The sequence below is a fragment of the Vicugna pacos genome, chromosome 12 (assembly GCF_048564905.1).
Source record: "Vicugna pacos chromosome 12, VicPac4, whole genome shotgun sequence".
In the NCBI taxonomy this organism is placed as follows: domain Eukaryota; kingdom Metazoa; phylum Chordata; class Mammalia; order Artiodactyla; family Camelidae; genus Vicugna; species Vicugna pacos.
Genome location: NC_132998.1, coordinates 35,683,450 through 35,707,652, shown reverse-complemented (window position 1 = coordinate 35,707,652; position 24,203 = coordinate 35,683,450). Strand labels below are relative to the sequence as shown.

The following is a 24,203-nucleotide window of genomic DNA, read 5'->3' as shown; positions in this document are numbered from 1 at the left end:
ATGCAAATTAACCCCTTACAACATTAGTCTTACCTGGTAAAGATTTACTGTATAATTCATAATTTATATAAGAATTAAATTAAAGGGAGAGTGGAAAGGCCCAATTAAAACAGACTGGCCTTGAAAAGCAGAAGGGGAAGTCTATGCTAATGAAAAACCTATCTCTGTTGGGTACCACCACTTGCAGCTAACGGACAGCCACAGTCCCCCAGCAAGGGAACCGCAGAGGCATGTTAAGTGACACCCAGAGAGGGTGCTGCTAAGAAGAGGAGGGGGCCTCTAGGGATCCTATGTACCTCGAAAACACGCAAGTTTACAAAAGGGAAGTGAGCACTAAACACCAACCCCTCACCCCTACCAAAAACTCAGGCTTCTCGAAGGAAGGGTTCAGAGTTCCTCCTTGTGGAGAGATGTGGGATGGTGAGTTCTGCAGAAGAGGAAACAGGAAGCCCTGATTTTAAGACTAAATGCAGAATAAATGTCATTGAGGCTTTTAGTTCCTATATTCAGAACAAACTGAGGGAAGGGATGAGTGAGAACCCCTGGACACCAACCTAACAGCTTCTGAGGAGTTCTCGAATCTTTCCCACCCATAGGTATTCCCCACCAGTTGCTGGCAGTGTCTGTCAGCAACATCTTCCCTGAAAGGGACCTGACCACCTGCCTTGAGGGCCAAGGGAGAGACAGGGAGTTGGGAGGACCCCATTCTGCTCCAAGAGAACCAACCCAAGGAACTGATGGAGTAGAGGCAGCTCTAAAGGACAAAAAATGGATCTCCAAGGACTTCGCCAGTGGGCAGAGAAGAACGGCCGGTCCTGGCAGCCTGGCCTGTGGGTCTGTCTCCATCCCAGGGCTAGGGCCCAGCCTTCTTCTTCTCCCAGAGCATTTATTCACCGCCTCTCCTACTCCCAAACACAGTGGGTGGGTGTTCTTGGGAGGGCCATGTGTTTAAATTAAGCTAAGCTTCTGAAGGATAGCAAATCCAGGTCTATCCTGCTGTCTTTCGGCATCTCCAATCTGAACGAGGTCTTTGAGGGGCACAGAGTGCCTCTCGGACACATAGCGATGGATAACTCTGTATGAAAGGCCATGACCTGCAACAGAAGTTACTTTCAGATGTGTAAGACTCCTTGGAGATCTCACTTGGCCCTATGCCTGTTTTTAAAAGCAACAGCCTAAATACATACCCAAGTTAACTTTTCATTTCAATTCATGCTTTGTTCATTATAGGTGCCCTACACAAAAGGGAAAGTATTTGTCTGCTAAAGTATAGCTTCTTGGATCAATACATAAAGTGGCTATAATAGTGACTATGATAGGGCTGTCTACTAGATATCAACAATTCTGTTTCCCTTTTTGCCTTGGACACTAGGAAGTTCAGAACCCAAACTTAGAGTAACTGTTAGGCTTGGTGATGAGCTTTTTTTGCCTTTCCCTCCTTTTTTTTTTTTTCCCCAGACTTTTGGGTATTATTGCTACTCCACCTATATTTTCCATGCCCCTATCATAACGTGACTCTTAACAAAAAGAGATAGGTGATCTTTAATCTAAAGATGGTAGATGTGTCATCCTGCCTGGAGATGAACACTAGACTCACTCCCACGTGTAACTGGAGGCATGTTGTCAAATACACCGAGTTCATAAACTGGCACAGCTGCTTCTATCCCCCTTTCCCAGGGCACCCAGAGGAAGCTACACAAGGGTCACAACCTGGCCTGTGCCCTTTGAAAAGATGCTATGTAAGACTGAGCCAGGAAATACCATTTGGTACTCGAGCCCTAAAGTACATTCCCAAAGCAAACCTAAGCCTCATAATTTGTTCTCTGCAGGCCAGGGCTTTGTTTTTGGTACTGTAACAAAGAAGGAGGAGGGGGGGACCAGGGGTGGGGGCCATATGTACTGGATGATCTGTAGTACAGAATTTTGTTGTAAATGGATCAGAACACTACTAGCCATCAGACAGGGCTCAGAAATAACACACCTAAGTTTTGAAGGAGTAAAGGAAAACTGATCTATTTTCCTTCTTGCAGTACTGAAGTTATTTCCTTTGAGCAATTTTATTTTTTGCTAATATAATCCAGCAGTATCATCACCCAATAGCAATTAGAAATAAAAAGCTGCTTATAGTTCTACAAAAATTCCAAACAGCATTTTATTTAAAGAAAAAAACTTTTAACATCCATGAAAAGAGCCTTCAGTCAACGTTTTGGTGTTTATTCCTAGTATGGAAAAACTACCTTACTTTGAAGTCGTTTTGGACCTTCAGCTGAGGACAATCAATATAAAAACTCTGACTTCCTTGTGTCAAATAAAATTATCTTTTTAAGAGATTAAATCATAAAAATAGATTAAAACAAAGCAAGTTTCTTCTGTATAGCACAGGAAACTATATTCAGTATCTTTTTTTTCATATGTTCAATATCTTGTAATAACCTTTAACAAAAAAATATGAAAATGAATATATATGTATGTATATTCATGACTGGGACATTGTGCTGTAGACCAGAAATTGACACATTGTAACTGATAGTACTTCAATTTAAAAAAAAAACAAGATAAATCAAATCATGTCCTGTTCTTTCTTAAAAACCTTTAAAGTTCCGTAAAGTGTGAAATCCTTAGCAAGGAATTTAAAATTCTCTTGATCCTATCTGAGCCGTATACCCGTAGACTCACCCATGGTGCTACTTCGAGCACATCCACGCACCAGCCCAGGAGTAAGCCTGGAGCTGTACGTCCACTCTCGTCTAACCCCCTAGATCCATGAAGTAGGCGTCATTAGCTATGCTTTATAGGTTCTGATGTGAGGAGGCAGCCAATCACTTGTGGTTACAGCTAATAAGTCACGAACCAAGATTTGTACTGAGGTCTAAAGTTCTTAACTTCACTGACTCCGATTAGTCCAATACGCTCCTGAATGCTTCACATATTAAATACCTGCTAGTTCCTCATCCTAGTATGTCCTCTCACACCTCCATCCCAATATCCCTTTCAAGGACCAATCCAAACACTGTCTCTTCCACAAAGCCTCCCCCATTCCCATGCCCAGCTTCCTTTGTACTCTCTCCCAAACCTGCATTTCCGTCTTGTCTAGGTATGGTGAGTGCATGCAGAACATTTGTTCCCCCCTTGTCTTAAAGCCTGAGGGGAGGGAATGTTTCATAAACCACCTGTGTCCTGCCCCACATTCCTTTCTCAAAGGACCTTGTTATCTGTTGCACGAATCAGTGGTTGACAGACAGCCAACTGGGGCAGCCAGTTGTCCCACATGTTTATATCCTCAGCTGCTTGCATTGCAACGACATGGAGAAGAACTTGCAGCTGAGGTGGTCCTGGACTGCTTTCAAGACAGACTGGACTGTAACTGTTAAAGGCTTTTGATTCATGCAAGAGATCAAATATTCAGGAGAGTAATAAACCACATGGCACTTTGCTGCTCCAAATGGAATGCAGGTGACCAATTACCACATAATAGATGCTAAGACCCACAACGTCCCCCTTGCAGTTGTTCCCCCTTGCTCCCTAAGTGACATCTCTCCCCATGATTACCATCCTAACTGTTGCAGAGAACTAGGCGCCTGCTCCTTCCTACACACCCATGTTTTAACTTAATGCATTATTTGCGATGGCATATAAGGAAGCAGTCTTGCACTGCATTAAATAAAAAACTTAAAAAAATAATTTATCCAATGCACCAGCAAGATTATCAAGAATACAGGTGAACCTTGAACAACACAGGTTGGAACTGGGCAAGTCCATTTACATGAGGATTTTTCTCAATCAATACTACAGTATTACACAACCCGTGGCTGACTGAATCTGCAGATTTCGGGACAGACTATGGACTTGAGTATCTAAGGTGGGTCCTGAAACTAATGCCCCACGGATACGGAGGGACAACTGTAGTCCCTTAACCCTTAGGAAATAACAATTCAATAGAACAGAAACACAAAAATAAAGAAGCCCTTCTATCCTCCAAAGGCTAAGAAGGCAGTGACTTGTTTAAAGGGCAAAGCAGGCCTCAGTAAGAACGGTCCAAGAGAGGACAGGATCTTGGCAAGATAGTTCAAATTTATTTTAAAAAGAGAAGCTACCAGTTATTAGGGACTTAGTGAGCATCGCATATATTTTCAAAATGCTTCACATACATTATTTTATTTTTCCTTTCAAGAATCTGAGATGAAAACAATTATTCCCATTTTACAGATGGGAAGTTAAGTTAAGTGACCTGTCTGAAATCATAAAAGCTAGCATGTAGAAGAACTGTGATTCCAGCTGGATCCAAGGTCTGGGCTCTAATAACATGCCCACGCCTTTTACTGAGAGCCTACTGCACATACCAGACCCTTTCCTGGACATGAACATGTCTCCTATAACCCCAACAGCCCCTAAAATTTAGTTTACTTAAAGCACTGTGCTACCATTAAATATTGCGAAGTAAAAAGTACTTTGTGGTAGAGAACCCAGAAAAGCGAATCCTAACAGACAGCTTCAGACAGTTCTTGATGCCACAAGGCAATTACTGGAGACGTTCCCAATTTGACATTTAATAAGTAAGACAAGAAACTAGCTTAAATCCCAAGATATCTTGCGTAATTAAAAAAAAATGTAGGTTGCTTCTGCTTTAACCACCAAAAATGATTCTCAATGCAGTGAAACATGCTGGCATGAACAGAAACTCCCTCTTCTGGCGAACGCCCTAGTGCCTAATCATTAAGGGCTCAGCTACCAAGATGCAGATAAGAGGCGGCTTCCTTCTCCCACAGCCACCGCACAAGCACCCAAGAGTCGTGCTTCAGACAGATGACAGTCCTCGAGGAACCTATTGTTTTGTAATCTGGGAGGAAGGAAACTGAAAAGAAACAAACTCTGGGTTGTGATTTTTACGATAAACATTATACCATGACCCTTCTTGGAATCCAAGTCTATATTTGGGTTGATTCTATTTCCAAACAGAGGGAACAGCCTTCTGGGGCCACTCATAACACCTGCAGCCACTAGTCAGCTCAGATTCACAGGAAAGCCCTGATTCCAAAGCCACGTATTCTAACAGAGGTTAACTATGTCACAGCGGTAACATAACTTAGTGATTCCAAAGCACAGACTCAGAGCCAGGCCACGTAGGTTCAAATTCCAGCTCTGCCACCTTAATCGCATCACCTTGGGCAAGCAGTTCTTTACTCTCTCTATGCCTCAGTTTCCTCATCTGTAAAGAGCGGGGTGGGCATCAACTTCACAGGGTGACTCTGAGGATTAGATGAATTAGTATCTGTGATGTGCCTGGGACATGGCCTCGCATAGAGTAAGTGCTCTGAGTATAAGCTACTGTTTATTATCCACAGCACACACTCAATAGGTGGGAACTTTAGAAAAGTCTAGAACCACGAACAATGGTGCAGTTGTTGTCATGACTGAGCTCTTCCAGTAGAAGCTGACAATTGCTCCCTGCCCCCTCCCTAAGCCCCCCTGCCCATGAAATCTGCTTGTAGAAGCACCTGCATCTAGCTGCAGAGAGGCAGGAGAAAAAAAAGACAAGCAGAATCTCAAACTCACACCAGGAATTTCCATTAAATATCAAGGTTCAATGAACCTGAACAGTAAAGCTAATAATTTTTTAAAAGATGCCCACCACCTCAAAAGCAGACAAGGCAACCTAGTATTTGAGTGATGCAGTCTAACTTTTAAAAAGGTATAGTACCTCAAATGGCTAAAATTTTCGATCTCTATATCTGGTCCTTAATTTTTTTTTCTGGCCCCTAATTTTTAAAATAGGTGTTATTAATCTTCTATGTTGCTATTTTCAGTAAAAGCAGAACTCTAAGACAGATGTCTACCATTTCCCACCTCTAAATCTTAAAGCAAAACAAGGGGAAATTGTATTAGAAAAGCTTACCTCATGATTATAACTTGCTACTTTCCCTAAAAAGTCTCCTAAACTACTTCTTGAGAGTATTATGTCCTGAAAGCTTGTCTTTATAGATAACGTGTGGGATTTTTTTAAGTTGGGCTATAGCTAATTTTATGACCTTATCCATCAGTGGCTTCATTCTCTAATTTTAGTTCTCTCTCCTTCATCTCTTATTCAAACTGCCACCAAATTCTTTTTTTTTTTTTTGGTTCAGCAATTTCTGTCTAGATTGACACTCTCCCTTGCTATTTCCATTCCAGGCCCACCTGCCAGAATCCAGCCTCTCACCTCCTACCTCACCTATACAAAGGGCAATGATTTAACCAGGTTTCATCACTTGCAACATTTTACTTCTTCAGTCCAGTCCATAGAGAGTCGTTACACTAATCTTCCAAACTTCCGCTTTCATCACGTTACACGTTCCTTTAACACGCTGATCGCTCACTGTGGATCGGGCGCCCCTGAGGAAACCCAATCTAGGTGACAGTGGTGTTCAATGTGTTAATAAAAGAACGTGTTCTTCTTCCTGCTGGTACTTAATCTGAGTGAATTTTCCCATTCCAACTCTCCAGTGTCTTCCTCCTTTCTTCCAACTACCCACGAGACAGATCTCAGCACTGCACACGGAAAATATTTCTGAACTTTTTTTTTAACTCCCTCTGGACACCCATTTCCAAGGCCTCTGTTTTATTCAAATCCTACCATCACTTCAAGATCTCTTCCATGAGGCCCATTATTACTTCCTGATCCACCCTGGCTTTTATTCATACTGCTAAGTGGGTCCGTACTTGTTTCATCTTCCTTGTTGGATATTAAGGTTATTGAAAGTATTCACTTTTTAGATGCCATCCAACACTCATCACAGAACTAGCAGCATAACTGGGGACCAAATCCTTACTTATAATCAACTTCTCTCAGGATATTCCAAACTCTGAATGAGACCCACAGTAAGAAATATGTTATGTACCAATACATACATTGTACATGTGTGCATATACACGCACACATAACTGAAACAAGTTTTATGAAACGTTTATCTTTACTACATACAATGCGTAAATGTATTTTTTATTTTATTTTTTATTGAAGTACACTTGATTTACAATGTTTCAGGTGTACAGCAAAGCACTTCAGTTATACATATACAAACACTTTTTTTCAATTCTTTTCCATTACATCTTATTACAAGAAATTGGATACAGCTCCCTATGTTATATAGTAGGTCCCTGTTGTTTATCTATTTTATATATAGTAATGGGTATCTGTTAATCCCAAACTCCTAATTTATCTCTCCCCACCCTTTCCCCTTTGGTAACCACAGTGTTTTTTATGTCTGTGAGTCTCTTTTTAGTTTGCAAATAAAATCTGTATCTTTTTTTAGATTCCACATGTAAGTGATATTATATATTTTATGTCTTTCTCTGTCTGACTTACTTCACTTGGCATGATAATCTCTAGGTCCCTCCATGTTGCTGCAAATGGCATTATTTCATTCTTTATGGTAATATTCCATTGTATAAACATACCACACCTTCTTAATCCATTCATCTGTTGATGGACATTTAGGTTGCTTCCATGTCTTGGCTACTGTAAACAGTGCTGCTGTGAACATTGGACTGCATGTGCCTTTTTGAATTAAGAGTTTTCTCCGGATATATGCCCAGGAGTGGGATTGCTGGATCATATGATAAGTCTATTTTTAGTTTTTAAGGAACCTCGATACTGTCCTCCATAGCGGCTGCACCGAACTACATTTCCACCAACAGTGTAGGAGGGTTCCTTTTTTCCCACACCCCCTCCAGTGTTTATTATTTGTAGACTTTTTAATGATAGTAATTTTGACTGGTATGAGGTGATACTGAATTTCTCTAATAATTAGTGATGTTGAGCATATTTTCATTTGCCTCTTGGCTATCTGGATATCTTCTTTGGAGAAATGTTTATTTAGGTATTCTGCTCATTTTTTGATTGGTTTTTTTATATACATAGTAAGTTTTTTATATACATATAAAAAAATTCAACATATTAAGTTGTATGAGCTGTTTGTATATTTTGGAACCAGTCCCTTGCTGGTCACGTCATTTGCAAATACCTTCTCCCATTCCGTACGCTGTCTTTTCGTTTTGTTTATAGTTTCCTTTGGTGTGCAAAAGCTTTTAAATTTAATTAGGTCCCATTTTTTTATTTTTGCTTTTATTCCCAGTACTCTAGGAGCTGGTTCAAAAAAAAATATTGCTGCAATTTATGTCAAAGAGTGTTCTGCCTATGTTTTCCTCTAGGAGTTTTACAGTACCCAGTCTTACATTTAGGTCTTTAATCCGTTTTGAATTCATTTCTGTACATAGTATTAGAGAAATGCAACTGTATTTTAGAAAACAAAGTTAGCTCATTTTTTGAACAACTGCATTTTAGGAAATCGTAATCTTGTGGTATATTAACTTTAATATGTGGAAAAAGTCGTTTTTAGATATGTATCAGAAACAACGTGCCCTGATTACTGCATGTAACTTACTTTGAAAAAAACACGGACGGACCCAAATTTAGACATAAAATAAATGTGAAAAATGTTAATTGTTGAATCTGGATAATATAGATGGGTATTTGCTGTATTCTTCCTTCTGCTTCTCCATCTAAAAACATAAAATGATAGTTGCTATTCATTAAATTTATTTCATAACCAAGTAATGGGTTTCAATGCTGCTTGAAAAATAGTGCTTTATAATTAGGAAAAACATAAGCCACTTATTTCTGCGTTTACTAATTATATGTAAGGAGGCTCTAACATACTGAAGAATGTTCTGTGGATACTCCCTGGCCAGTAGGTCAATAAGGAATTTAATCTTCCACTGCTATGAGTCCACTAATCTGTCCTTTCAAATCCTTTCTATGGAACTTTCTATGAATCTCTGTTACCGTAGCAGGAAGGTATAAGATTAAGGGCTAGTTTTTCACTCGCAGAGACCACAGAATCAGAATTTACCCTAAGACTTCTCATTCTAAGAGTAATCTCTGTGGTCTCCATCTAGGCTTGAAAAGAACAGCATCTGGAACAGCAAAAATTTAAGACAACGCATTGAAAGTGAAATGTCATAATAAACATGCATACTAGTTAAAACGTTCCCCTTCCTTCTCCTTTAAGCACTGGTTCTAATAAAAGAATAAGTTTCACTGACAAAGTAAGCAACACCTCAATTTAACTGACACTAAAAGACAAGTATCATAGACGAAAGAAATTTCCAGATAACTGAAATTCTTACCATTTATGGGTCAACATAGTAAGTGCTGCTGATTATGGATTTTTAAATTAATCAATTCCCAAGACTGCATTCTGTTGACTGGGATCAACCATAGGATCAAGTTTAAATTGTGACACAGCATCCTGACTGCAGGAAGAAACCTGGACTAGATGGATGGGGGACCTGGGGTCTAATTAACTCTTCAGTCTGAGGTCCCTCATTTGAGAAAATGAAGGGGCTGAACTCTGCAACCTCTAAGCCTTTGCACCTCTTCTTCTCGACGATCCAATCACTACTAGGTCTGCACATACCAATGAACACAAATTGAATATTTACACTTCCGTATGATGAATCTCACTCACTAAAATGAAAATTAAGCAAAAAGGCCGTTAAAAATCACATACAGCAAGTTAAAAGAATGACCAACTATCAACGCACGACGCAGGTGAATCTCAAATGGTCACATTTAATGAAAGAAACTACCTAAAGGGATTCCAGTGACGTGGACATCAGAATAGTGGCTACCCTCGCGGGGAGGCAGGAATGAGGAGGATGTTTGGCAGAAGGTGGCACAAGGGAGTGCCGGGGGCTGACAACGCCGACACAGATGCACACACAGGTAAAAACCATCCAACTCTACATTTAAGGTGTATGCATGTTACCGCAAGTTATTCCTCAAGAGTAAAAAATAAAATACAAAAAAACCCCATAGAAAATGAAAACACAGGAGCTGTAAAAATGACTATTTTATCTTTACAGTACCTATAACATTGCAAGTACTCAATAAACCCATGTTGATGAACATACAGAATTGCCCAATTCTAAAAGGAAAAGAACTTTAATTTCAATGCTGTTCATGCTTCACTTTGTCTGCTCTTTAACATTTTCAACGTTTCCTAAACTTTCATGACATTATCTAATAAATATTTCATGATAATATCTAATATTTGTTTTTAATACCAAGATACAGAGGAACAAATGTACAAAATACAGGAAAAGAGTAGAAATCTGTATGGCACATTATCAAGGAACTAATATCTATGGTGTAACTGAATACATCAGATTTAGACACAAAAATACTTAATCTTACATTCTGCAAAATGCAGCAAAATCCTAAATACCATGTTGATGCAGACTGTAAATGACCTGGTTCATTATTATAATAGTTATTGAGAAAGCCAATGTTTTTCAAAAAGCACACAAAGTACAATTAGGGCTTCCTCACTTACTTGGACCAAATTGTTTTCATGACAGTTAATGGAACTGATTAATTTAGGTTGCAAACCACACCCCTAAGATACAGAACTTCTACTTCAGAAATGGTTTTCCGAGCATCTTTTGTGAACCAGGCAGTATGCTAAAAGTACCTGAGTCAGAAAGATGAGTAAGATAAACTGCCCAAGGAGTTCACTGGGAGACACAGAGAACTACACAACTGTGAAAAAAAAATCTAGAAAGTACTAGAGAAAACAAAGAAACAGAAATAAGTAACCAGAAGGCTTCAGTGAGACATCGTCTAAGGAAATATTTGACTTGGACTTAGAAGAGGCTCAAAAATCAGCCAAGAGAGCCTACGAGGGGCACAGGGTGTCAACAGAGGCAAAAGGTAGAATATTTAGGAAACTAAAAGTTTCTTTGGGCATCTAGAACTTAGAATGACTAAATGGGTCATTCAAAATCAGGGTATGATTGAGGACTAGGGCAAAAAAGAGGTGCAGGGCAAGTATTTCTAAAGGGAGGAGGCATGAAGCTCTGAATACTGCAGACAGCCTGTGGCAGGCTCTGTGTAAACCATGCTAGACTTGTCACTTCATCTTACAAGCAAGGGGGAAGCCAGGGACTTTTTTAAGTAGCTGAGAAAATGTTTTAATCATAAAAATAAAATACTAAGAAATAGAGAAGTTGAAATATCAGAGTAGGGGGAAAAAATCAACCATAACCCTCCCTAAATACAAACACTCCTTGTTAATTTTTCACAAACACAGAACTATGACTATATTGTACATAGGGATTTTGGATTTGGTTTATGTACTGTGCAGTCACATAAGGATTAATGAATCTGTAAGATTTCATCACTATATGTCTGTACACTCACAATGCATTGCATACCAACACTAAATGAGCATCTGTCTGGGATGCAGGGATCAGGTAACCAGATCTACTGTTTAAAAAAAAAATCATTTGAAGCTAAGGACAGCTGAATTCTCATCTAAAATCATAAAGTCCATCGCATGACAGAAAATCAGACATTTTGCCTCAGAGACACACGATCAGTGATTTACCCCATCTCGACTCATCTCTTTTCAGGGGACCTGAAATGCTAAACAAACTAATTATCATGGCACCCCGCTCCAACTCCGCGCTTTCTGTCAGAGGCTTAGACAGATTACAAAGAGCAACATTTTTACCCAGGATGAAAGAACAGGCAAGAATTAAAAACAACTTCCCTGAAGGGTACAATTTCTTTTGTCTTTTATTTATGGACTAAAAAGAGAAATTCTTCTTCCCTTTTCGCATGCCACACACAAATCAAATTCCCCTCACTCTAGGCCACAGTCACAGGAAACATCTCAGGTTCTTCTGACTGGAGGACAGCACCACAGGACACCTACTCTACACTGTGTATCTATTACAACTCCAGTTCTGTAGGGAAAAATTAAAAATCCAAATGAGATTAGTTAAAAAAAAAAGGGGGGTGTGAAGGCTAGAAGGTACTCTGAGAAAGTTTCAATGACATGCTTTTTTCCCTTCACTGGGAACTGTCACCAAATCATGGGTCTGTACCTGGCTTAGAGCCCCAACTTCCTAACGAGACTGCAAGAACTCTCAGACAGGGACACCTACTCTGAGCTTATTACAGAACTGCCTGTGTGCAGAATTACCATTGGAAATCATAATAACTGTATGCCCAGATGGAAGAATGCCTTTCCTAAGAGGGTTTACTCATGCTTAGTTCCTTCAGATACACAAATGATGGGACTGTCTTCTGCCTTACACTGGGGGAGCTGGTAAACTTAGTAAGACTCCAAGGGCTGCTAACGACATACTAATATTCCAGTGTGGTGCACTTTTATTAACTTGACTCAGTCCACCTACCTTATTCAGCATTCCAAAATGTTAGAGGACCATCTGTTCACAACTTACCAACTGAGAACATTATGAAACCTCATTTAGTCCAAGACATTATCATGAATTTTATGAACTGAAACTTCCTTGATTTCTACATTTGATAACGTCTCTGGTGTCATTAATTATTGTTGTTATGACTGATGCTTTATTAATAAGTCCACTGTAAATATATCTGTTAAGTATCATAATCCCTGTGTCAGAGAAAGATTTTACTCGAGTGCCTTTCATCCTGGACTAATATGTAGTCAACAATGAGTGAATACATATTTCACACTACAGGACAGACTCAGTGATCACTCATAGCTAATCAGAGGCAGGGCATCTTTATTTTACGAAGGGCTACATCCTTCAAAGAAATCAAATTTTATATATAAACTGTGGGAAAGTGACCAACATAATTAGGCAAGATTTAAATGACAAGCAGATTTGGGCATGATCATTTATTGTCTACTGCTATAGCATCTTTCATCAAAAATGTCAATAAATCTTGCCAAATGTTCTTGCCCCAACCTAGGATATGATTATCTGAAAGTGTTGCAAGTTGGTTCTGAATTTCACACTAGACAACTGACAGGCATTCAGTCTCTGGTACTCAGAGCTAAATGGTTCCTTGCCCTTGCCTCGCACATCACTAAGTTCTCCTTCTTTCTTGATGTTCTCTCCAACACCTAACCCTTCCTTTCTCTCCAGCACCTGATACCTGCCTGGTCTAGGTCTTCTCTACTGCACATCTGGACCACTGCAATGATCTAACTCATCTCACTGTCTCCAGGCTGCCCCTCTCAACGGTCACCATAGGATGTCTGTAGGATAATTCCATTAGTCAATGCCCTCCATGTCTTAACCCAAACCTGTCTCTCTCCAGATTTTGTACACACACTCTCTTACCTAGAACAAATGGCCTGATCCAGGTGAACGCTGACCAGACTGAGAACAACATGCCCAGAGCACTTCTAACTCACCTCACCTTTGCTCATGTCCTCCACTTCCCCACAACATGCAGTTTAACCATCCCCTCCACAATCTAGACTTGGTGCCTGCCACCTGCCCATAAGCATGACAGATGTTTGACATTTTTTTTCTAAACCCCACCCTAATTCTACAAGTTATGTTTAGTCTATCATGATGAGTATCAAAGAAATCAAAGACTGACAAGGTCACAAACTAGTGAGTGGCGAGCCAGAGTTCAAGCTCAGTTCTGATTCTATAGCCTATGTTCTTTCTCAAACCCCAGGCCTCCTGGAACGCCACCCCCACCTCTCTGCTTACCAAAACCCTGGGGTTCCTTCAGAGTCTGGCTCAATTTAACCTCTTCTGCACAAATGTGTTTCTTATCACCTCCAATCCAGTCATCAGTGCTTACTCAGAACCCCTACTGCTCTTACTGTCTGAGTCCCTCCTGTAGCACTAAATCTTATACTGCTTCATATTATTAGCTGCCTTATTCTTTTTTCCCCCTTTTGTGCAGTCCCAGAGCCTCACACTATCTCTTGAACACAGTAGGCACTCAACTGTCTTATAGCTGAGTTGTTCTGTTCTGTGGTATTATTTCCTACCACAGGTAATTTCCTTGGTAAAATTCTTTATCAAGTAGGATAATTTCAGTAACTGAATAAAGTAAGTCCAATAATAAGGTCACTTATGATCTCACAAACTAAGAAGATGAGGGGTCAGAGCTAATTTGGTGACCCAAGCTCTTTTCATTTCTTGATTACACTATCGTCAGGACATTTGCTTCTTCCCTCGTGGAGGCAAGAGAGATATTGAAGTTGCAAGACCAAATGTAGACAATTTCTAGCCTATAGGTGAGTATACTGCTCTTCTTTCTTATTTTATTAGAGAGGAAAACATTTTTCAGAAACTTCTCAGATTTTTCCTTGGGTCCCTTTGGCCAGGACTGAGTCGTATGTCCATGTGCTAGCTGCAAGGGAGGCTGTGCAAGCAATATCTAACATTTTCAGCCTCTACTGTGGGTGCTGGCTCTGCCAGCCAGGTAGAAAGGGAAGGAAAATGGTGTTTGTATAGGCAACTGATGCCGCTAGAGAAATATTAATGCAATGATAAGCTCTGTCCAAAGAAACTCCTACATGTCTGAGTAGATGAATTATCTTAAGAAAGGTTTGCTAATCAGGTTATAACAAATAATCCCATTACAACAGAGTGCTGCTTGCACTAGCAGTAGGGGAAAGAGAACTGGAAGCTCACCATTCTTTAGCCAATACATTGTAAATGAATTCCTTTTCCTCAAATCCTTAAATGTCATAATCTCTTCCACCACCATGACCATCACAAGGAAGGAAAGTCAAGGGGGAAAAACCCTGGTCCTTTGGAGTTTTCATACAGTTCTCCATACACATTTAAACAGGTTAAAAAAATTTCAAGAGATTTAAAGAACAAAATGCAGAACAAAGTATTTACAAGTCTTTGCCTCCTTTTCTCCTACTCTTCTTTGCTTTTTCTAACAGGAGAGTCTGCCTTGTATCACCACCATCTCCACTACCACCACCAATGTCTACTGCTAATTCTGGAATCAGCATAGGCATCCATTAATGGAGAACCACTTTAAAAACTCTAGTACAAGGGAAAACAGCGCAGCCACTAAAAGAGATGGATCTGAATGGGCTACTATCGGAAGCTGTCCAAGCTAAGTTGTGAAGGGAGAAAGACAGAGCTGTATCTATAGTACACACTCATTTGTGCTTTAAAACAGGGGCAGGGGTGCAGTTTATATAAATGTGATCCAAGTGTACTCTACTTGTATGTAAACGTCTAGAAGGATATCTTAGGAGCTGTGGATGGTAATTACCTCTGGGGAATAGGACTGGGAATCTAGGGACAAAATACTTTTTGTTTTATATTCTCTTGTTGGTACAGTTTGGGGGTTTTTAGCTTGTTATTTTCATTAAAAAAAAAAAAAGTCCCCAGTGCCTGCATCCTCAAAGGGGAGAGTAATATGCGAATACCTACAAAATGTCATTAGCACACTCAAGACACTTCCCTGTTTCCTCTTAGAACCTATGATTTTACTAATGACAAAATAACTGGCCTGAGTATTTAGTATAGTAAGCATTTTTATAACTCAAACTAATTTGATTTAGTTTATGCAGTTACTTTTAGAAAGACTCCTTACTGAAAAGAGGGCTTTTAAATCCGATTTCCCAAGGAAGTAAAATCATGTCTTAAAAGGTAGTTCTAAAAAAAAAATCGTTTCTGGCTGGAATTGTCAAGTCACAAATATAAGTTTCCAAATGAAAGTCCCATAAAAAAAATAACGTATACTAATGTTACATCATTTTTCTCTAACTTTTCACAAAATATCAACTCTTCAAAAGACTGATGCTACTGAAACACTTGTACTGAGAGCTCACTTCCTAATGCTCACAACTCCGAATCTATACTTTGTGGGCAACGGTGTTTCCCATACAGGGTCTTCACTGAGAACCCCACTGGTGCAGAGAGCAGCAGTGCATGACAGGCATAAGCAGAAGGCATCCCTCAGTATCGTGGGGGATGGTTCCAGGGGCCCCCGTGGATACCAAACTTCACGGATGCTCAAGTCCCGCATGGACGATGAATACAGTTGGCCCTCGGTATCTGGGAGTTTTACACCCGCGGATTTGGAGGACTGCCTGTACCTGTCATGGTGGCTGCTGAGAGTCACAGAGTTCATCCAGTGACCTCTAAGGACTAAATTGCTTTATTTGTGATTCTCAGATACTAAAGGTTGGTTCGCCCTTCAAAAATGCTTTCTGTAACAACAACAAAAAGCATGAAAGCTATCTCCGTAAGGTTGAAGCTGCTCAGGACCCAAAACAGAACTGGCGGATTTATTTTTAAACAAAGTAATGGCATCAGATTCCAAGATGTATTTGAAATGTTTACATTTACTGAATTCTTAAAACATTAAAAACTACTTGGCATTTGAACAAACACGTGCTCTAGAGACCCAGAAATTCCACGCCTAGAAACAAGTACCCACGTTAGGAAAGTGCATGAAAAATATTCACGGCAGCAAAGTCCACAATGGAAAACAACCACAACAGTAACAACCACCCAGAAGTAACCCAAAGGTCTGCAAAAGAATGGATACATACACACTGTGTGCATCTGTGCAGTGGAATGAAATGAACCATGGCTTCAAGAATTAAGACGGATAAATCTGAAAAGAAACAAGTCAAAGAAGAACATGTGCAGTATGAATTCCACTTTACAAAGGTCAAACACTGGCAAACTCGTGTTTAGGTACAAACACAAAGGTAGTAAAATGGTAGAGAAAAGGCAAGGGACTGTTTAACACAAACTTTGGGACAGCATCACCTCCTGGGTGAGGAGGCTTGTGATAGAGGGATATGAATCAGAGAGAAGGTCAGAGGGTCAAGTTCGATCTCTTATTCTGGGTTTTAGGTTCAGCGGTGTTTCACGTTTTTAAAAAAGGGAATATCTTCTATGTGCAATATTTTCCAATTTTCAAACATTTAAAAGTAAAAACTACGGAACAAATTACAGAATTAAGTAAGCTGAATGTCCGTGTATGTAGGTTATGTGATAAATAACATTCTCTCTTAATTCTTATTGCTCTGTCTCCAGATCTACACTTAAATCTGGGCAAGAATGTTAAAATCTAAATTTGAGGCCCTACTTAAATTGTGACCTGAATTCAAAGGTCCTTAGGCCACCCTCTGCAATAGGTCCTGACTTAGTCTCCCTGGGTCATTATCCTCACAGGTTCACACCCAGGAATGTGAAGGATGTAGTCAGGAAAGAGCCCCAAACTTCCCTCAGGATACAAGGTAACCTCCGGGCAAACTGCAAACAACCCAGGTTTGCACTTTAAGTCACCAGCTCCTCAGTCCCTGGAGGAGGGGGACCAAGAGGAGGAAGAGCCTGGGAGTGGAGGGGACTGGCCAGCATTGAGAGGAATTCTCCAGAAGAGACTGTCGACCAGTGGCTGGTAAGCAGAGACCCATTCTGACAACCCTTTGGACAGCCTTGCACAGAAGGCACTAGAGTTGTTCCACAAGCTGTGCTCCAGCAGTCTGGGTGGCAACTTTCTCCTTTCATTCCACCTGAAACCATGCACGTCAGTCTCTGTCACCATCGCACTCACAATGCTGGGAGGCTATTAAGAGGCTCTGCTGTTAGAACAACTAGTTCTCCAGCTTGTTTTTACAACAGAAATTTAATCTCCAAAATGCAAAGGATCAAATGATAAGCAGCAAACTCCTTTAACTTTCCATACACCTCATCCCACTGAGCTATTTCAGTTTCTAAAGGCTGGGGAGTGTTATCAACAGTAAGCCTGCCCCCGTGACATACTAGACAAACCTTTGACACACTAGACAAACCTTTGACACACTACTAATAGGGGAAAAAAAAATGACCTGAATAAATACGTTTGAATATTTTAAACTCCAAGAAATGAAAGAACAATTAGATTTATTTTGTAGCAATATACTTATGTCTTCTACGACACAGATGCATGCGCGCGCGCACACACACACACACACACAGCTGCAATCTGAATACAGATTTCCCATGAGATCAAGCAGCTCCCACAGGCAGAGTTCAGGTGAAGTGGAACCTTCCCTACCCCACGGGGAGCCTTGCATCCAGCACCCAGGGGTGGCCGAGGACAGTGGAGGTGCCCCGACTCTTCAGATGCACACACGATGCTTCCCCTCTGCTGCTTCCTCTCCCAACTCGAAGCTCCGAGGCCACTGCCACACCACACAGTGTCGCACAGTCAGTTTTATGGAGTCTGATGTTTCCAGGGAAGAATGGCCACTTGTCAAAAGACCGGATGTTAAAGTACGAAGTTAGATTCCAACGCAGTCCTGTTAGACCCAGGATTACTTTCAAACTGACAGGGAGGTAGGAGGAGGGCTGGCTCTTTTCCAGCCAGTAGCCAGCACACTCAGACCTAGGTTACTTGTTCATCTCTTAAATTACACAGGTTGGATTTACATTTTTAAAGGACCAAACGATAAGGCGTTCGGTGGTTCATTAGGAGTTGCGGCAGTTTACGCATCTGGAAACCCACTGACACATGAGGGAAGGATTGGGGCAAGCATAAAGACAACTATTAATAAAAGACCCCAAATAACTTGTGTGTCTTTCAAGGATCTCACAGGCTACAAATACACAAAGCTCTGCATTATCTATTTACACAGTCTGGTTGAAACGGGAGAGTGGTGAAGAGACTTACCAAACGCCGCACCACCCATCAGGGAGCCGACCGCGGTCGGCCACAAGCTCACCCTCCTGCCCGAGAGGCACTTGAGTCTGTGAGGCAGGCAGGCTGGATCTCTAACAGCTGCTTGCATATGACTCACCCTGGCCTTTGGAGATACTGCTCACGTATCTCTGGGTATTCCCGTGTTTGTCTCATAGAAACTCCACGCCCTGCACTGTAACCAATACCACTTACTGCCGGCAATAATACACTGTATTCAACTCACTGCTGACAAACGGGCTCTTTGTGCTGCCAGAAGAAAAGAGACACATTCTGTGTTTTGGTAGAAAGGCAGACCAGCACCGAGTCCCATTATCACACGGCTCTGGGGGCGCGCGAGGCCCTCAGCGGAAGTTCAGTCTGGCACTCCCAGCTTACCGACTAGGAAGCAGGCTCAATTCAACTAACTCTGGTTGGGCAGAGCTGAGGCAAAGCAGTGAAGTGAGCACAGGAAACCGCAAGGAGAACGAAGGCAGGGTGAGCAGCAAGTGGTCGGAGTGTGTTGGGGTCCAGAGACTCTTTCCTCTGTTGCTTCATTCATGAGACAGATGCTCACTGGTGCCTTCGAGTGTCAGGCACAGTGAGGCGTGCTGCAGTTGCAAAGCACCCCCCCACCTCACCCCAGCAAGCGGCAAGGGAAACAATGGCAGTAACAGCCACTGATGAGTGTCATGGAAGGTGTACATGGTGCTACAAGACAGCACTTGGGAGGGACAGCCAAGGGGGAGGCCGGAGGAGGAGGGCAGGGGAGGAGATAAGGCTGGTAAAGGGCAGGAAGAAAAAGACCTGTCAGTCAGAAGGTGCTTCAGGTAATGAGTTCTGAATCATTTATCCAGACAGCAGGTGAAGACTTGATGGCTACCACGCATAGCGGAGAAGGGAGGGGAGGTACTGGCTCAGCAGACGGGGAATCAGAGTTGGAGGGTTCCAGTTAAATCATGCTAAGGTGTTTAGATTTCATCTGAGAGGACAGGTGGCAGCTGCTAAAGGGATTAGGGTGATCAGATCTCTGCTTCAGGCAAGTCCTTCTCAGAAAGCAGGAGAGAAAAATGCATTTCAGTGGGGCAGAATGAAGCCTGCAAAAGGAATCTAAGGCAAGAGGCTGGGGAAGGATTTGGGGTGGCAATGGGGAAGGAGAGGACAGCGTCTGAGATGTACAAAGGAGGCAGCATCAAAAGGACATGATACTAAGTGGATGAGGGGGAGTCACGGAAAACCCCAATTCTGTTTCATTCCTTCTGGAGGCCGATAAGATCATTCACGAGACAGGCAACTGAGGAGAGACAGGAGGAGGAAGAGATTTGGGGCATTGGAGGGTTCAGCATCAGACATAATAAATTTGAGGTTCCTGTGGGACGTGTAAGCACAGAGGTCCAGAGGGACCCTCAGAACTGGAGCCCAAAGGTGACAGTGCCTAGAGGCAGCCCACTCAGAGGATGTGCGTGCCTTCAGGGTCAGGCAGACCTGATTAAATCCCCGCTCTGCCACTCAGTAGCTGTCTGACCTCCAGCAAGTAAATTACCCTTTTGAGACCCTACTTTCATCACAGGAAATTTCTCCTTGAATTTAATGAGATCAGTAAAGGTCCCAATGTCAGGCCAGACGCAAATATTTAATACTTTTCTCTTGCCATTTTGCGATCATATACTGCTTTTTACTGTAATAATTTGAGTCCTAACCTCTGTAACAAATAACAAGTCTTTGAATCCTTTTTGACCTTCCTTGTAAGAAGACATCCTCGAATATCTGAACTGCTGCAAGTCATATGAATACTCCAGCCAGAATGGGTCCGGGGGACCGGAGGTTTCTTACCCCTGACGTTAAATAACTAAAGCAAAGATTTCAAAATGGTTCTGTGGTTTATGTGGTACTGATTTAATTCTGAGTTGTAGGGTGTGATGGGGGACAAAAGGGCAATGGGAGTGTGGAAAAGAAGAAGATTTTTGTCAGTCTAATAAAGCCTTATCAAAGTAACAGAACTTTACTCCTTGTGTAAAACTATACTGTAATATTTAAGAGGAAGAGTGTCTACCGAAGTTAATATTTATATAGCTTCTATCCTCTGGCTCCGTTCAAGTAAAGGTCTTAAATTAAATGTTAAATAACAAATTCTAGCAAATGGATCGTGCCTTAACCCAACATTAAATCAACAGTACACTCTGTATATAAGAAATACATACTTTCTTTGCTAGGCTCGTTTTGCTTTTTCTATTTATATAACTTGTACAATGGACATTTAAAAGCTACAGTAAGATTTAAAAATCAGACTGACCACTAAGGCATATAGAATTCTACTCCATGTAGCCAAGCGTGTTCATTTTTCTCCTGGTTTTGCCTTCAAATTTGGGCTCCAGTTGGTCTTACCCATTTATATGGCTGCCTTCCTAGTCTGAAAACACCTTGGTCATTTGGATATTTTATTTTGTCTCCAACTTACTTGCTACACCACATTCACAGTCACCTCTTCCTTGCTTCCTGATCCTTCCCTGGTAAGCTTCATATACTCCCATTCTTTCATTCACAGGCTAGTTCAGCACATTTACTTCATGTTCTGTCTCAGTCATCAATAGCTCCAAAAGACTCACACATTTCCAACATAAATTTACTTTACAATTGTCTCAAAGCTCTCTAGTTGTTCAGCTCATTTCATTATTCTGATTAAATGTAGAGAAAGATTCAATTCAGAGCTATGGTCCCGGGACGTCTTTAACTCCCGGTGTCGCTCAGGCATGACCAATTTCAGAGGGGACTTTGGTCCCTACGTGCTGAGGAAGAACACGTACCCTCTCCCCATCATGTCCAGCCCTAACCTGAGGTTCTTGCTGCTCTCAGATTTTCTGGACTCTGGATGGTTCCCTTTAAACTCACACAATACACCTGGCCATCCCTCGTTAGCCAATCTCTAAGATTTTGCCACCTCACTGACATACAGACGCCCTCCAAGATACCCTCCAATTCTTCCCAGACTTGAACAGACTCAACAAATTTTCTGTTTGTCCATAAGATCCTCTCCTATCTTGCTGCCACTAGGAGGCAAGATGAAGGCAGACAGAGTCAGCATCTACACTAAACCAGCACATTCCCATGGCACCTGGCTCCTGACCTGCATTAAGCAGACGTACACAGAGCTGAGTGGGAGACTACTGAGACGGAGTTCTTTCAATTTAAACAGTCTCTGAAATACACACCATACATACACACACACAACTACTACCCCATGACTCACATTAGAGGCATTGTTTGAAATGAAGAGCAATTCATGACCATAATGCTTCACCCCAAACCGTTCCACGGCATCTATTAAAGGAGCAGGTCACATCCAGGAAACAGTTTACCGTCATCTAGAGCTTGATTTCCTTACTATTCATGTTCTGCCCCAGGGGTTCCCTTACTTTCTCTTCTGAACCCCATTCAGGTTGTGACCCTATGACCCAAAGCTCCCTCTCTGCAAATTCAGGGTTAGCTACTTGCTTTGCCAAGCCATTCTTTATTCTCTTCTCACTCTGAACACCTTAGATGACTTTGAAATTCTTCTCTTTGTCATGAAATATCTCATTTAATTCCTTTAACCAGAGGCTGTGTAGACTTACGTTTTGAGTAAACCAGGAGAGTTAGCTGCCTACCTGCTACATCAGAATCAACTAGGACAGGAAAGCCTTCAGAAAGTAAAAGATTTCCCCAGTAAACTGGTGCAACCCGTTGGAAGGACGTTTTGTTCCCATCTATCTTTATTTGAAAGACACATAGGTCAAACCCAACAACTTTGCTTTTAGAAGTTTATCCATATATGGTTACCAAAAAAAGATGTACAAAAATATTCAGTACAGTATTACACAGTAAAACAAACATAAGGAAAAAAAATCACCCTAGAAGAAACTTAAATTGAATATCAATAGGAGACTGGTTAAATAATAGATATATAGGTTTTGTGCAGAGGACGTTTCTGTAAAGATAAATAGCAAACTTAACAGAGCTTATCTCTGGGGATAAGGATAAGAAGTTGGAAAGAGACTTCACTTTTCATCATGTGCCCTTTAGTACTATGGGACTTTTTTTTTTCCTATGAACTTGCACTTTTTAAGTACGGCAAGTTAAAAAGAAAAGAGAGTGAATCAAATTTTAGCTTACATGGATGATCTACCAAACACTTCATTTAGTGATGTTATTTAATCTTTATTAAACAGAAAACAGAACAAATAAGGCACAGACAGAAACTCTACGAGGCAGATACACATTACGGTGTGCTTGCTCCAGAAGTCATCGTCACACTTTAGGAACCCTTGTCCTAGAGTCTCAGAAGATGATGCTTTTCCCCTTAAAATGCATGCTGTATATGTTCTAAACTCTTCCACAATGTGTTCCAGACTCTTCCACAATCTAAATGGCTCGATTCAATCCTCTCCCTTGTGCTAAACATGTGTGCTGACATTTAAACTTAGACTTAGTTTTACTCTGGAAATTTGGGTGAGATTAGAAAAGCCCCACAACCTTTGTCAAAACCTGAAAAAGAAAAAAAGAAAAAGAAAAAACACACCCTCAAAACCCTTCAAGTTAAAAAAAAAAAGAAACTCAATGCTCAAGCTTTGGACTTAGTGAGTCTTGGGGTCTGGGAGTCCAACCCTATGTTTTTAAACAAGCTCTCCAGGTCATTTCTATGTTGCTGGTATTTCTCATGCACACCCGAGGTAACTGCACCTGGCAAACACTCTGTCTTATCCAAAGGAAATCACACACCATAGAGCAGAAAATTCTATGAACAAAGGTGTTCACAAATGCATACTCCAAGACTTTTAAACAAATAATTTTTCAAACACTGATATGGAGTTTGGAGCCAGTACTGGCTGTAAGCAGAACCCACCAGGCCCTTCCAGCTTTTGGCTCATCGGAGGTGGGGCGAGGGGCCTTATGTGGAAGAGCCATCTTTGGGGCTGGAAGGAAGCTGGCAAAGTGCAGACCGGTGTTTCTCAAGTTGTGGCTGCAATCACCTGATTGCACAGCCGCCTTTCTCCCTCCCAACCCCACCCCATTCTTAAGTCCAAATAAAGTGTGACAAGTACTGAGCTAGTCTGGTATTTCCTGAACATCTGAGTGTAAGATCATCTGGGGCCCCTGCTCTCCTGGCCCCACCCAAGACCTAGTGAGTCAGAATCTCTAGTAGATGTTCTGGATGTTAAACCAGTGATCCAGGTTATTCTCATAAACAGGGAAGTTTAGGAAACACCAATACATGTCAAACTCATTTTAAGATTAGGAAGCCAAGGCCCAAGCTATTAAGTAATTTTCCCAAAGATCTAACAGCTGACTAATAACAGCTAGGACACCAGAAACCTGGTGAGTTAATTCTTTCTTCTTATACCAGTATTACTTATGATTATGTTTATCATGAGTATCTGTGAAGTTTCTGATTCACCACGATGAGGCCACAGGCAAGTAACTAATTAAGTCTAAAGACAAAAGGCGTGTCACTATGGTCCACTGGTTTACACAGTAACTGACGCTGTGAGGCTGTCCAATGTCTACCTACCTGCCCCTTGGGGCTCTTTCACTTTCAGTATCAGGATGAGGAGAAATCTGATAGAAAAGTAAGTACAGCCCCACACATATAGAACCAGGTGAGGAAGATTCAAAGTCCTCCAATCTCTATTTCTTGGTCAAATATGACAACCTTTAGCAAAAGAATGCTAATAATCACACACTT

At 41.2% G+C, this 24,203-nt stretch overlaps 1 protein-coding gene across 7 annotated transcripts in view; it reads right to left on the bottom strand.

The window, feature by feature from the left end:
* The window catches only part of TMCC3 (transmembrane and coiled-coil domain family 3), a 272,235-nt gene that overhangs the window by 59,185 nt on the left and 188,847 nt on the right, over positions 1-24,203 (bottom strand). Inside the window, exon 1 of one of the 7 annotated variants that reach the window (XM_015248263.3) lies at positions 18,479-18,607. The exons of the other annotated variants lie outside the window; for them this stretch is intronic. The gene's annotated coding sequence lies outside the window, so the exon portion shown is untranslated. Of the gene's footprint in view, positions 1-18,478; positions 18,608-24,203 lie in introns of those variants that run through there. 7 annotated transcript variants of the gene reach the window in all.